The sequence below is a fragment of the Cucurbita maxima genome, unplaced genomic scaffold, assembly GCF_002738345.1.
Source record: "Cucurbita maxima cultivar Rimu unplaced genomic scaffold, Cmax_1.0 Cma_Scf00197, whole genome shotgun sequence".
Lineage (NCBI taxonomy): Eukaryota > Viridiplantae > Streptophyta > Magnoliopsida > Cucurbitales > Cucurbitaceae > Cucurbita > Cucurbita maxima.
The window spans coordinates 30,920-44,433 of NW_019272213.1; positions in this window are offsets into that span (position 1 = coordinate 30,920).

Below are 13,514 nucleotides of genomic sequence, written 5' to 3' on the forward strand. Positions count from 1 at the left end.
AAAATCTACTTTTATAGTTTCTCCACAAAAGAAACTTTTGACTCTTCAAATGCCAACTAAATAAGTTAGTGGCCATGATTGGTAAGTTACTCCATTATCGTTTAAATCTCCACGAAAAAAAAAAAACGAGTAATGGCCAATTTCACAAGTAATTTCCCACATTTTTTTCCCCACTACAACAAGTTATGGAATTAAAATACTAAATAAAGTCCCCAAATAAATTATCACTACTACTATTTATAACAACTTCGTCCTCTACTTCACCCGTGCAATTACTCACCCTCGAACCTCCAAATATTTTTTCTTTAATCAAATAGCTTGTAACATATGAAATGGAGGTTGAATCGAGGCTGTCCAATTTTGTAGATGAAGAATGAATGCTTGTTGAATCTTCTTGGTCTTGGACGTATAATTGGTCTAGTTGAAACATTTGGAACATCATGCTCTCTAACATCTTTTCTCTCTTCAAAAGGATTTGTACTCCAATCAGGAAAATCATAACCTACATCAAAAGAACTCAACTGAGAAACATCGGAAGTAGAATGTAGAAATTCCCTTGGAAAATCAATTTTATAGACATTGATAAGGCAACCCTAATCCTCAGCCCAACGATCCAAGCTTTTATTTTAGCAAGAACCCTTGAATCAAAGTAATTAATACCTCCTTATGCGAAATTTGGATCAACCAAGAGATAAGGCTAGAATTAGATTACCTCTTACGATCGAAGATCTAGAAGCAAGACTTGGAACCTTGTTCTAAATTGAGTCACTCCACAATCTAACTTGATCAAGGCTTGATTGAATGACTCGGATGCAATTCTACCACAAGAATTGCTTGAAACATAGAAATGACAAATATGATGCTCAGATTTCTAAGGAAAACGTCTCAATTTGAGATATGAATTACATTCATCAGCGAATCTGTTTTTTACATAACATATTGTGGGTATTTATAGTCTCCCGACAAAAGACGTTTGTGGCCAGAATTCAATCCCGATATGTTTGTGGACGGGATTTATTCCCGATCCCCTTTAATCTCCTCGAATCAGAAAAAATCATCACCTTCTTTCAGTCACCTCCTTTTGAAATGTTTTGATAAAATCTTAATGCTTCACTCACAAAAATAATAGAAGGAAATTAGTAGGAATAGGAAGCAAATGAAGTGTACACCATGATTCTTATCATCTTCCCCCTCTTCAGAAGGATTCGTCCTCGAATAAGAAAAAATCATCACCTTCTTTCAGACCCCTCCTTTTGAAATTTTTTGATCAAATCTAAATGTTTCACTCACAAAAATATTAGAAGGAAATTAGTAGGAATAGGAAGCAAATGAAGTGTACACAATGATTCTTATCATCTTCCTCCTCTTCAGAAGGATTCGTCCTCGAATCAGAAAAAATCATCACCTTCTTTCAGTCACTCCTTTTGAAATGTTTTGATCAAATCTAAATGCTTCACTCACAAAAATATTAGAAGAAAATTAGTAGGAATATGAAGCAAATGAAGTGTAGTAAATCCATAAACTACTTTCTTAAAGAATAAGTTAGCAGCATGCTTTGCATCATCCATAAATCTATCTGCCACATGCTTCATCTCGGCCAACAAAAGTGTTTATGCAACATTTTATAAACTTTATTAATCCTAAGATGTCCCATTAAGGCACCACCATATGCTTCTCTCGAAAACAAATCTTTTATAGAGCATTTAGGAATACAAAGCATACTCTTAGTAATTAAAAAATTATGAAACACATAATACTCATCCACCATTTTTTTTTGGACAAGATGCATAAATAGTTCTAAAGTCTTGGTCATCTCCATATAATTCAATAATATGCTCAACTCCAAGAATTTTTCAGTAAGAGAAGTAAAGAGATCATACCTTTTAGATAACACATGAGCTACTGTATTATCCTTACCTTGCTTATACTTGATGACATACGAAAATGTTTCCATAAATTCCACCCACTTTGCATGTCTACGGTTCAGTTTGCTTTGACCCTTCACATACTTCAAGTTTTCATGATCAAAGTGGATCACAAATTCTCTAGGCCATAAGTAGTGTTGCCACACATGCAATATATGAACTAAATCAAATAATTCTTTATAATAGGTAGTATATTTCAATGTTGGCCCATTTAGTTTTTCACTAAAATATATTAAGTGCTTTCCATCTTGAATTAAAACAACACTTGTGCCCAAACCACATACTTCACATTCAACTTCAATAGTTTTATCAAAACTAGCCAAAACAAATAATGGTTTGCTTAATTTCTTCCTAAGATAAGAAAATTGGATGCATTCTCTTGTATTTATCCCCATTTAAAAACAAAATTGGATGCATTCTTTTTCACTAAGTCATTCAATAGTTGAGTTATGGTTCTAAAATCATTTATAAATCTCTTATAGAGGTTAGCTAACTCATGAGAACTCCGAAATTTACGTGCACTTTTTGGTGTTGGCAAATCCATAATGAATTTAACTTTGTCTCTATCCAAAGCTACTCTATTTTTACCAACTATGAAGCCAATAGAGTGAACTTTTTCCATGCAAAAACTACCCTTACTAAAATTAAATTTCTCTTTTCTATGTGTAATCAAAACTAATTTAACATGTTCCACATGCTTAAGCAAAATCTTCAAATAAATTATAATATCATCAATATAAACAACAACATGTTTTCTCATATATTTTCTCAAAACATTATATATTAAGCGCATAGGTTTACTAGGAGCATTAGTTAACCTAAAAGGCATAACAAGCCATTCATACAATCCAAACTTAATATTGAAAGTTGTTTTCCATTCATCTCCTACGTGCATTCTAATTTGATGATGTCTAGATTTCAAAATAATTTTTATAAATAGACACGAATCATGCAATAAATCAAGCATATCGTCTAACCTAGGAATAGGATGTCGACACTTTACCGTGATTTTGTTGATGACTCTATTATCCATGCATATGCGCCAAGGTTCATCTTTCTTTGGCACCAATAAGTCTCGTATAGAACATGGACTCAAACTTTCTCGTACATAGCCCTTCTCCATGAGCTCCTCCACTTGCCTTTTAATTTCTTTTATCTCGGTTGGATTGACTCTATAAGCTGGCTTATAAGAAATGACAGTCCTTGGAATGACGTCTATTTTATGTTCAGTACCTCTAATGGGAGGTATTTCTTTATCTTGAAACATGTCTTCAAATTCGTGTAAAAGAGATGGTAAAACACTAGGCAAAGCCAAGTTGTTATAGTTAAAGACCAAATATCCTCCATTGTACCTAAGTACAAAGATCGATTTTTGTGAAAGCCTTTTAACCTCTCCAACGGTAGCCAAATAACTCTCTCTTCCTTTTTTCTTCAATTTCATCCATTTTTTCATTCTTCTCTTTTTCTCTTTGATTTTTCTCTACTTTTTCACTCAACTCTTGTTTTTCTTTTAACTCTTTTTCCTCCAACTCTTTCTTTCTTTCCTCCAACTTTAATTGATCAGCAAATACATTTGCAGAACTCAAAGGTACAAGAATAGTTTTTCTACCATCTTTTACAAAAGAATACCTATTCAAATAGCCATCCTACATAACCTCCTGTCAAATTGCCATGGTCGGCCAAGCAATATGTCTCCAGTATGCATTGGCAACACATCACAAAGAACTTCATCTTTATATTTTCCCAAAGTAAAAGATATTAAAGCTTGGGAAATTATCTTCATTGTTCCACTGTCATTGAGTCATTGGAGCTTGTAAGATTTAGGATAATCTTGAGTTGGAATTTGCAACCTTTTGATCAATATAGTACTTACTACATTGGTGCAACTTCCACTATCAATGATAAGACTACAAGAAATCCCCTTGACTAAACACCGCGTGTGAAATAGGTTGTCTCTTTAATCATCAACGTCATTCTCCATAACTTGAGTTTTAAGAAGTCTTCTTGTAATAAGAGCCAAAAGAATACCATCTTCTAGTTTCTTCTCATTCTTTTGGACTTCTTCAACTAGATCATTGATCTCCCCACCATTTTTCTCGTCTTGGTTCATGATTGTACAAACAGTAGTTTTATATGCTTAGGATCTCACACACTCAACTCACTGATTTTACACTCAGGAACACTCGTGTTTAACACACAAAGGTAGACTATTTGGAAAAGTGACTAATTTCTTATAAAGGTAGATAATATGGATAAAGCAATTCTGATAGTAGCGAGCTATTCAAGACAATCAAGACAAGGTAATTATGTAGTAACAACAAAAATAAAACAAGACGTGAACAAAAAAAATAAGGGACACGAAGATATTTTTTGATATAATTGCACACTGAAAAAAAAAATTCCAAAAAGAATGGTCGTGAAGATCGAACACAACAATTCTAGATTTATATGCTTTAGGAAAAAATGAGAATATAAATTTATTTGATCTTTCAATAAACGTGCAAATGATTTAATGATAAAGATATATTAAGGGCAATATGATAAGGATTTATTTTTTTTCTTTCAAGATCTAAATATGATCTTTATCAGGACACTAAGAACAAAGTAGAAGGATAATGAAGAACGTTGAAAATGACAGTAAGAAAATAAATGGACAAATTTAAAGAAAAGATAAACAAGAGTAGAAATGAAAGATAAAATCAATTCTAAAGTCGGCCACAAAGATGTAAGCCTAGGCTCTCATACCAAACTGATAAGGCAACCCTAATCCTCAGCCCAACGATCCAAGCTTTTATTTTAGCAAGAACCCTTGAATCAAAGTAATTAACACCTCCTTATGCGAAATTTGGATCAACCAAGAGATAAAGCTAGAATTAGATTACCTCTTACGATCGAAGATCTAGAAGCAAGATTTGAAACCTTGTTCTAAATTGAGTCACTCCACAATCTAACTTGATCAAGGCTTGATTGAATGACTCGGGTGCAATTCTACCACAAGAATTGCTTGAAACTTAGAAATGACAAGGAAACATCTCAATTTGAGATCTGAATTACATTCATCAACGAATCTATTTTTTACATAACATATTGTGGGTATTTATAGTCTCCTGACAAAAGACGTTTGTGGCTGGGATTCAATCTCGATCCCCTTTAATCTCCACAAATGACGAAGTCAACTTTGATCAACTGACCATTGCAAAATGAAAAAAAAAAAAAAAAAACAATAAGATCTTTCAACAAATGTTGATATGTTCGATTGGTTAAAGAAATAAACTTGAAATCTATTAGGCTTCACTTGTGTAGGTTTAAACTTTGTTGTTGACATTTTTAATGTTTTCCAACTTCAACCGTGAAAATATTCAATTGTCCTTCGTCAATTGTATCNAGAGCAAGAGTCATAATAGAGCAAAAAGAAGCAAAAAGAGAAAAAGAAGAAAGAGTTAAAGTTCTGTGAAATCGAAAAAGGCTTTTGAGAAGTCTGTCTCGTTGCCTCTCCCCTCTCGACACCCCCTTCAAAGTTTTCTAAACGGGTTAGTTTCAGAGTGAATGTCCATTTTCTACAAGTCGGTATCAGAGCGGCTTTTATTTTCTAAAAATTGGTATTAGAGCAAATTTTATTTCAACAAATTGATATCAGAGCTGATGGCGAACATGATGGGACAAATGCTGCTACCACGATTGAAGGAGGAAAGTTTTCTACATCTAAGTAATTCCAAAGCTCATCTTCCATTAAAGACACTTATATCATTTACCAATCAATTTAAGTATACATGTTTTAAACTTTTATGGTCTAACTCAATTTTTTTTTCTTACTGATACTTTAATTTCATCTTTATCTAAATCAAAGTTATAGAATTTTCTTTCAGACACTACCACTTTTAATATCTATAGTATACTATAAGATATTGACATCTATCAAGCTTCTTAGGTCATTTAATTTCATTTGAAACTACTTACTCTATACATTGGTACATTCATTCTCATCTCTATGTTCATAAGACTGTGTAGTTTATCTATGTTTAAGACGTCTAACTAAAACATATGATCTTGCTTAGCAAAATCATTTTCTGTGTAGTTTATCTATGTTTAAGACGTCTAACTAAAACATATGATCTTGCTTAGCAAAATCATTTTCTGTGTAGTTTATCTATGTTTAAGACGTCTAACTAAAACATATGATCTTGCTTAGCAAAATCATTTTCGCGCATACACTAACATTTAGTAGCTTAAAACTATAACTACTCATTCACAGCAACAATCTCAGTAAATCTAAACATCATCAACATAACAATTTACATTCACATTCTACTCATTCACAGCAACAATCTCAGTAAATCTAAACATCATCAACATAACAATTTACATTCACATTTCATGCAAGGTAAAACATAACGTATTCTAAATTATAATAAATATAGAATTAACCTAACATGAATGCAGTAAATTATAATACAATCAATAGAGTAAAAGTCCAATTATGAGTTATATTTTATAATTACCNCTGAGGTGAATTCTCTACCTCAGTCCGTGCGTAGCATTCACATCTTCTTCCCACATTCGGCCTCCGCTAACGCTCGAATGCGCTTAATCGCCTACGTCGCCCCACTTTTCACTTACAGGAGGATCAGCCATATGAAGCGGCTTCTGTCATCGACTAGCAAGAGGAAGAGGGTCTTGCTGCCTAGGGCCGCCGGCTTGATGGGCCTGCAAATATCGCCGTGCACAAGCTCCAACAACTCACCAGCACAGTAGGATGTCCGAGATGGCTTTATATAGCCTCAAAATGGAACTATTAAAGGCATTCCAAGAGTTGTAATATTCATACTTAATGAGCATAATTAACCATTGTGTAATTGTAACCTATAGTAAATAAAAAGTCTTAAAATACATAAATGAAATACAATAACTCTAAATTGTAATCTACTCAAAATTTATAACATAAAACTTCATTATTCTTCAATGTGGCATGAATTGAAATATCTTTTGATAATTTCAACAATATTTTCTTCACATCTTCATTGAAGCATCTTGGATGATTGATGTCTCTTGGTTCATATCACTCGGTCATATGGTTTGTTGCCCCTGTGTCGAGGACCCATCGTCGGTGCTCTTGGTGATGCTGTTGCCCCTGTGTTGAGGACCCGAGAGTGGTTATGCTGTTGGTGAGCCTGCAGCTGCTCGATGTTTGATTCCCACACTCGCTGCATACCAACCGAACGAGATTTGATTCCCTCCCAAGTCGATTGCGCGGCGATGGGGCTGAACCGTGGCTTCTGGGCTGGATTGAGGTTTGGGCAGAAGGTAGAGGCCGAGGGGAAAGAAGTCGGGCTAGCTCTCTCAGATTTTGGGTTCGGGTTGACCCGGATCTGTGGATCTTGTCTTCCTTACCAGCGACGTTGTTGACTTCTAGCAATAGTGAGGAAAACGTCGACGTGTAAAAATCGGCTGAAGGAAAACTTCTTCGAGGAAAAAAATAACGAAAAAAGAAAGGGAGAGAAATATTTGCTGAAGAACCGATGGTTATTATTTGATTTAGTTTCACGTATTTCAATAACAAACCTATCCTAGATTTAGCAGTAGTGGCATAAACCTTGCGCCCAAAAAATTGGTCAAAATGGCCAGCAAAAAATATGCTCTTCCATTAAACGGGGGGCGTTAATTCAGATGTTCAAAAGTAAAAAACAACTAACGAAATTTAAGGAATAAAAACATAGCTATTATCTAACAGGCGTTTTCGTTGCTAATATCGGTCCTCTTTCTTCCTTTTCCTCTTTATTTATCTTCTTTCTTTCTTTCCTCGAAGTTTAGTAGCCTAAAAGTTCCTAAAACCATAGATCTAAGAATGTTTACAATTTTTTGACCTCGGTTACCGACGATGGCGCTTACGAAAAAGTACAAAACATACCTTGAGTTATTGTGCTTTCGTTAGGGATTATTCTCATGGTGGTAACTGAGCGTTTGACGTCGATTTTCTGGTGGTTTTGGACTCGTCGAAGAAATTGAAAACTCGCCGAAGTTATCTGAAATCTCTCTCTCGCTCTCGTATTTTCTTTCTTTTCTCTGTTTGCAGGTATTTTGATCGATTCTGGCAGTTGTGGGTTGAAGGTTGAGTGAGGTGTGGCTATCATTTCGCGTGGGGTCCACGAAACTCGGCGGTCGCTAGAAAACTCACGAGTTTTCCAACGATTGAGTTTCTCTTTTTTTTTTTTTTTCTTTTTCTTGGGTCGTTATAGTGCGAGTATCAATCGTCTTTGCCAATAAATAGTTTAGAAGATAAACTGCATGACATATTTGTTGGAAATAAACTTAAATGAAAGAGAGAGAGAAAAAAAAAACAGTTTTTAAATTGAGTAAAAAAGCTATACTTATTTTAGGAAATGAGTAGTATATGGGTGAGAAAACATGTAAAGAAAACGTGGGATAGTTATGGCAAGAAAACTTGTAAATAGGCTTTACTTATCATTGTAATATTAGAGCAAGTAGAGCAAGAGTCATAATAGAGCAAAAAGAAGCAAAAAGAGAAAAAGAAGAAAGAGTTAAAGTTCTGTGAAATCGAAAAAGGCTTTTGAGAAGTCTGTCTCCTTGTCTCTCCCCTCTCGACACCCCCTTCAAAGTTTTCTAAACGGGTTAGTTTCAGAGTGAATGTCCATTTTCTACAAGTCGGTATCAGAGCGGCTTTTATTTTCTAAAAATTGGTATTAGAGCAAATTTTATTTCAACAAATTGATATCAGAGCTGATGGCGAACATGATGGGACAAATGCTGCTACCACGATTGAAGGAGGAAAGTTTTCTACATCTAAGTAATTCCAAAGCTCATCTTCCATTAAAGACACTTATATCATTTACCAATCAATTTAAGTATACATGTTTTAAACTTTTATGGTCTAACTCAATTTTTTTTTCTTACTGATACTTTAATTTCATCTTTACCTAAATCAAAGTTATAGAATTTTCTTTCAGACACTACCACTTTTAATATCTATAGTATACTATAAGATATTGACATCTATCAAGCTTCTTAGGTCATTTAATTCCATTTGAAACTACTTACTCTATACATTGGTACATTCATTCTCATCTCTATGTTCATAAGACTGTGTAGTTTATCTATGTTTAAGACGTCTAACTAAAACATATGATCTTGCTTAGCAAAATCATTTTCACGCATACACTAACATTTAGTAGCTTAAAACTATAACTACTCATTCACAGCAACAATCTCAGTAAATCTAAACATCATCAACATAACAATTTACATTCACATTCCATGCAAGGTAAAACATAACGTATTCTAAATTATAATAAATATAGAATTAACCTAACATGAATGCAGTAAATTATAATACAATCAATAGAGTAAAAGTCCAATTATGAGTTATATTTTATAATTACCAAATAATAACAACATGTCATTTTCTTATCTTACGCAAGACATACCTGGCGGAGACGGGGCACCGACGGTGGGACCATGGAACATGCCAAGCCAACATCGTAAGCTAGTCTACAAGATCTATAACCTAGGGCTCTGATACCAACTATAACGATCAAAAAATTTCTACTAATTTAAGGTCGCTACTATATACGTACAATAAACATTGAATGCGGAAGCCTTCATTTAAATTCTATAAAACATAACGTTTAACTTAAAACACAGCCATGGACTTACGTGTTTCGAAAACATCTTTAAAATGACACAACAAAAGACCCAAAATAAAATAAATAAGCGTTTTAAGTTTAAAACATCCTATTCTAGCCTAAGTCTAAGAAAATAAATACCATTATCCTATGCAGGTGCCATGATCTCGAGTTGCGATGCCATCGTTAGCCGTACAGAAATGCCATGCCTTAACCTGAAAAATGTAGTAGCACATGGCTTGAGTATTTAAAGAAACACTCAGTAAGTGACCTCACTATTGGGGTTAAATATAACAATCAAATGCAATGAAATGATGGGACCTATCTTTCGTTTCGTTTCGTTTCATTTTCCCTACGGTGTTGTCCTAACGGGTAATCGTGGACGTGTACTATATACTCTACACACGGCCCATACCAAGCTAGTTCGCACACCGCTGGGCCACTTTCCTTATCTTGTGGGCATACTCTGGGAGCCCCTTATGCTGGACCTGTTAAAACTAGTAACCGTCACGGCAGCGCTATGCAAAGCATAACAATCGTTGTCCTGCCATTGGATGTACGCGTTCGTACCCTCGTGATGGGATAAGGGTATCCCCCAAATGCATGAACACACATAATGCATGAGGTCCCCACTACTTATACAATTTCATTATCCTTTAATACAACCCCGCTAGCATTAAGTACATATCATATCATTTTCATATCGTTTCAGATATCGTTCATCATTCATATCATATCGTTTCTCATTCTTCCGTTCTCAAATCATACATAATTCTAACGGGGTTATGTTTCATGTCATTTATCGTAATTTCATATCATTCATATCATGCTGTATACACACAATTTAAGAGACCTAACATAACGTTCTATGCTTTTAACATAACATTTCATCATATACACATCATACCTTGAGATATTGCATCACAATGTATCATATCATAAATAAGTAATAACGTAAACACTTCATAGTCATATCTTTCTCTAACTTATCATAGCCTTAACGTTCTTATACCTATCATAGTCATATCATTACATGAACGTACCTTAGTCATATCATCACAAGAACTTAACATAACGCTATCGTTCTATCAATCTATCACAAACCTATCCCTTTCTACCCGTAACCTAACCGTATTCTTCCATCAATCTCTCTTATCCATATCACTCCGGTATGTAACCTAGCATTAACGTTTCGTGAACGTATTTTACTCCTATCGTTACATTTCGTTTTGTGCATTCTTCTTGTATCCTATCTCAAACATATCCTTGAACACATCGTACAGGAACTATTATCATACAATTCACATATTATAACATATACATAACATATAGGAAGCATATCGATCCACAGAGAATTCATACATAGGTGTAAAATAACTATAATGCCCTCCACCCAAAATAACCTCTTTTTACCACTTTTAAGACACCTAAGTAACGTGGAACTTTATACACAACCTTGAAAGGGATTTATCAAGTTACTAGTAAGTTTTCACGCCCATGGGATCACATTTGGTTGCCTTTTATTGTGTACCTAAGTTAAAACTAATGAGTTGTGATGCTGATGCTACTCCATGATATAATGTATAAGCCTATGTTCTTTTATAGATCGTGTTCCAAGAATATACCTAAGATCAATTGAATAACATGGTAAATAAATAGCTAGGATTTATACCCAAAAGTGACAGTTATCTCCCATCATGTGGTGTGCGACAATGCCCCTATTCCTCTTTGATGTGGGATGCCATACACTATGTATCATGATTAGGAGGATAAGGAGGACCTCCTATTTTCCTCACTTAGTTGAAATGCACTGCATCAGAATTTACTAGAAAGATGACACGACCATGATAGCCCCACTCATGTGGTCACAGGAAGAGAACTAAAGGTTAATTTATGGAAAAGTTTTTAGGATGAGAAGGCAACATGTAAAAATATAAGCTCTAAGTGCCAAGCCCATGAAAACTCAATAAGAGATAACATCCTAACTTAAGGTTGTCATTAAGAGCCTATAAGTACGTTACTTAATAACTTTTTACTCACTTCATGTTTACATTGTTTTTCGGTACCTAGGAGTTGGTCATGGATGGGAGCGGACTTTGAAACGTGGGTGATAAGACAATATTAATCCTCAGCCCAATGATCCAAGCTTTTTTTGAAGCAAGAACCCTTGAATCAAAGAAATTAACACCTCTTTATATAAAATTTGGATCAACCAAGAGATAAGCGTAAAAGTAGATAACCTCTTAAAATCAAAGATCTAGAAGAAAGATTTGAAACCTTGTTCTAAATTGAGTCACTTCACAATTCAACTTAATCATGAATCAGTCGATGCAATCTACCATATGAATTGCATGAAACTGAGAAATGACAAAGAGGATTCTAAAATTTCTTAAGTTAAAGTCTTGAACTTGAGTGATTACTTTTATTCAAAATCTACTTTTATAGTTTCTCCACAAAAGAAACTTTCGACTCTTCAAATGCCAACTAAATAAGTTAGTGGCCATGATTGGTAAGTTACTCCATTATCGTTTAAATCTCCACGAAAAAAAAAAAAAAAAAACAAGTAATGGCCACTTTCACAAGTAATTTCCCACATTTTTTTCCCCACTACAACAAGTTATGGAATTAAAATACTAAATAAAGTTCCCAAATAAATTATCACTACTACTATTTATAACAACTTCGTCCTCTACTTCAACCGTGCAATTACTCACCCTCGAACCTCCAAATATTTTTTCTTTAATCAAATAGCTTGTAACATATGAAATGGAGGTTGAATCGAGGCTATCCAATTTTGTAGATGAAGAATGAATGCTTGTTGAATCTTCTTGGTCTTGGACGTATAATTGGTCTAGTTGAAACATTTGGAACATCATGCTCTCCATCATCTTTCCTCTCTTCAAAAGGTTTTGTACTCCAATCAGGAAAATCATAACCTACATCAAAAGAACTCAACTGAGAAACATCGGAAGTAGAATGTAGAAATTCCCTTGGAAAATCAATTTTATAGATATTGATAAGGCAACCCTAATCCTCAGCCCATCGATCCAAGCTTTTATTTTAGCAAGAACCCTTGAATCAAAGTAATTAATACCTCCTTATGCGAAATTTGGATCAACCAAGAGATAAGGCTAGAATTAGATTACCTCTTACGATCGAAGATCTAGAAGCAAGACTTGAAACCTTGTTCTAAATTGAGTCACTCCACAATCTAACTTGATCAAGGCTTGATTGAATGACTCGGATGCAATTCTACCACAAGAATTGCTTGAAACTTAGAAATGACAAATATGATTCTCGGATTTCTAAGAAAAACGTCTCAATTTGAGATCTGAATTACATTCATCAGCGAATCTGTTTTTTACATAACATATTGTGGGTATTTATAGTCTCCCGACAAAAGACGTTTGTGGCCAGAATTCAATCCCGATATGTTTGTGGACGGGATTTATTCCCGATCCCCTTTAATCTCCTCGAATCAGAAAAAATCATCACCTTCTTTCAGTCACCTCCTTTTGAAATGTTTAGATAAAATCTTAATGCTTCACTCACAAAAATAATAGAAGGAGATTAGTAGGAATAGGAAGCAAATGAAGTGTACACCGTGATTCTTATCATCTTCCTCCTCTTCAGAAGGATTCGTCCTCGAATCAGCACCTTCTTTCAGTCACTCCTTTTGAAATGTTTTGATCAAATCTAAATGCTTCACTCACAAAAATATTAGAAGGAAATTAGTAGGAATAGGAAGCAAATGAAGTGTAGTAAATCCATAAACTACTTTCTTAAAGAATAAGTTAGCAGCATGCTTTGCATCATCCATAAATCTATCTGCCACATGCTTCATCTCGGCCAACAAAAGTGTTTATGCAACATTTTATAAACTTTATTAATCCTAAGATGTCCCATTAAGGCACCACCATATGCTTCTCTCAAAAACAAATCTTTTATAGAG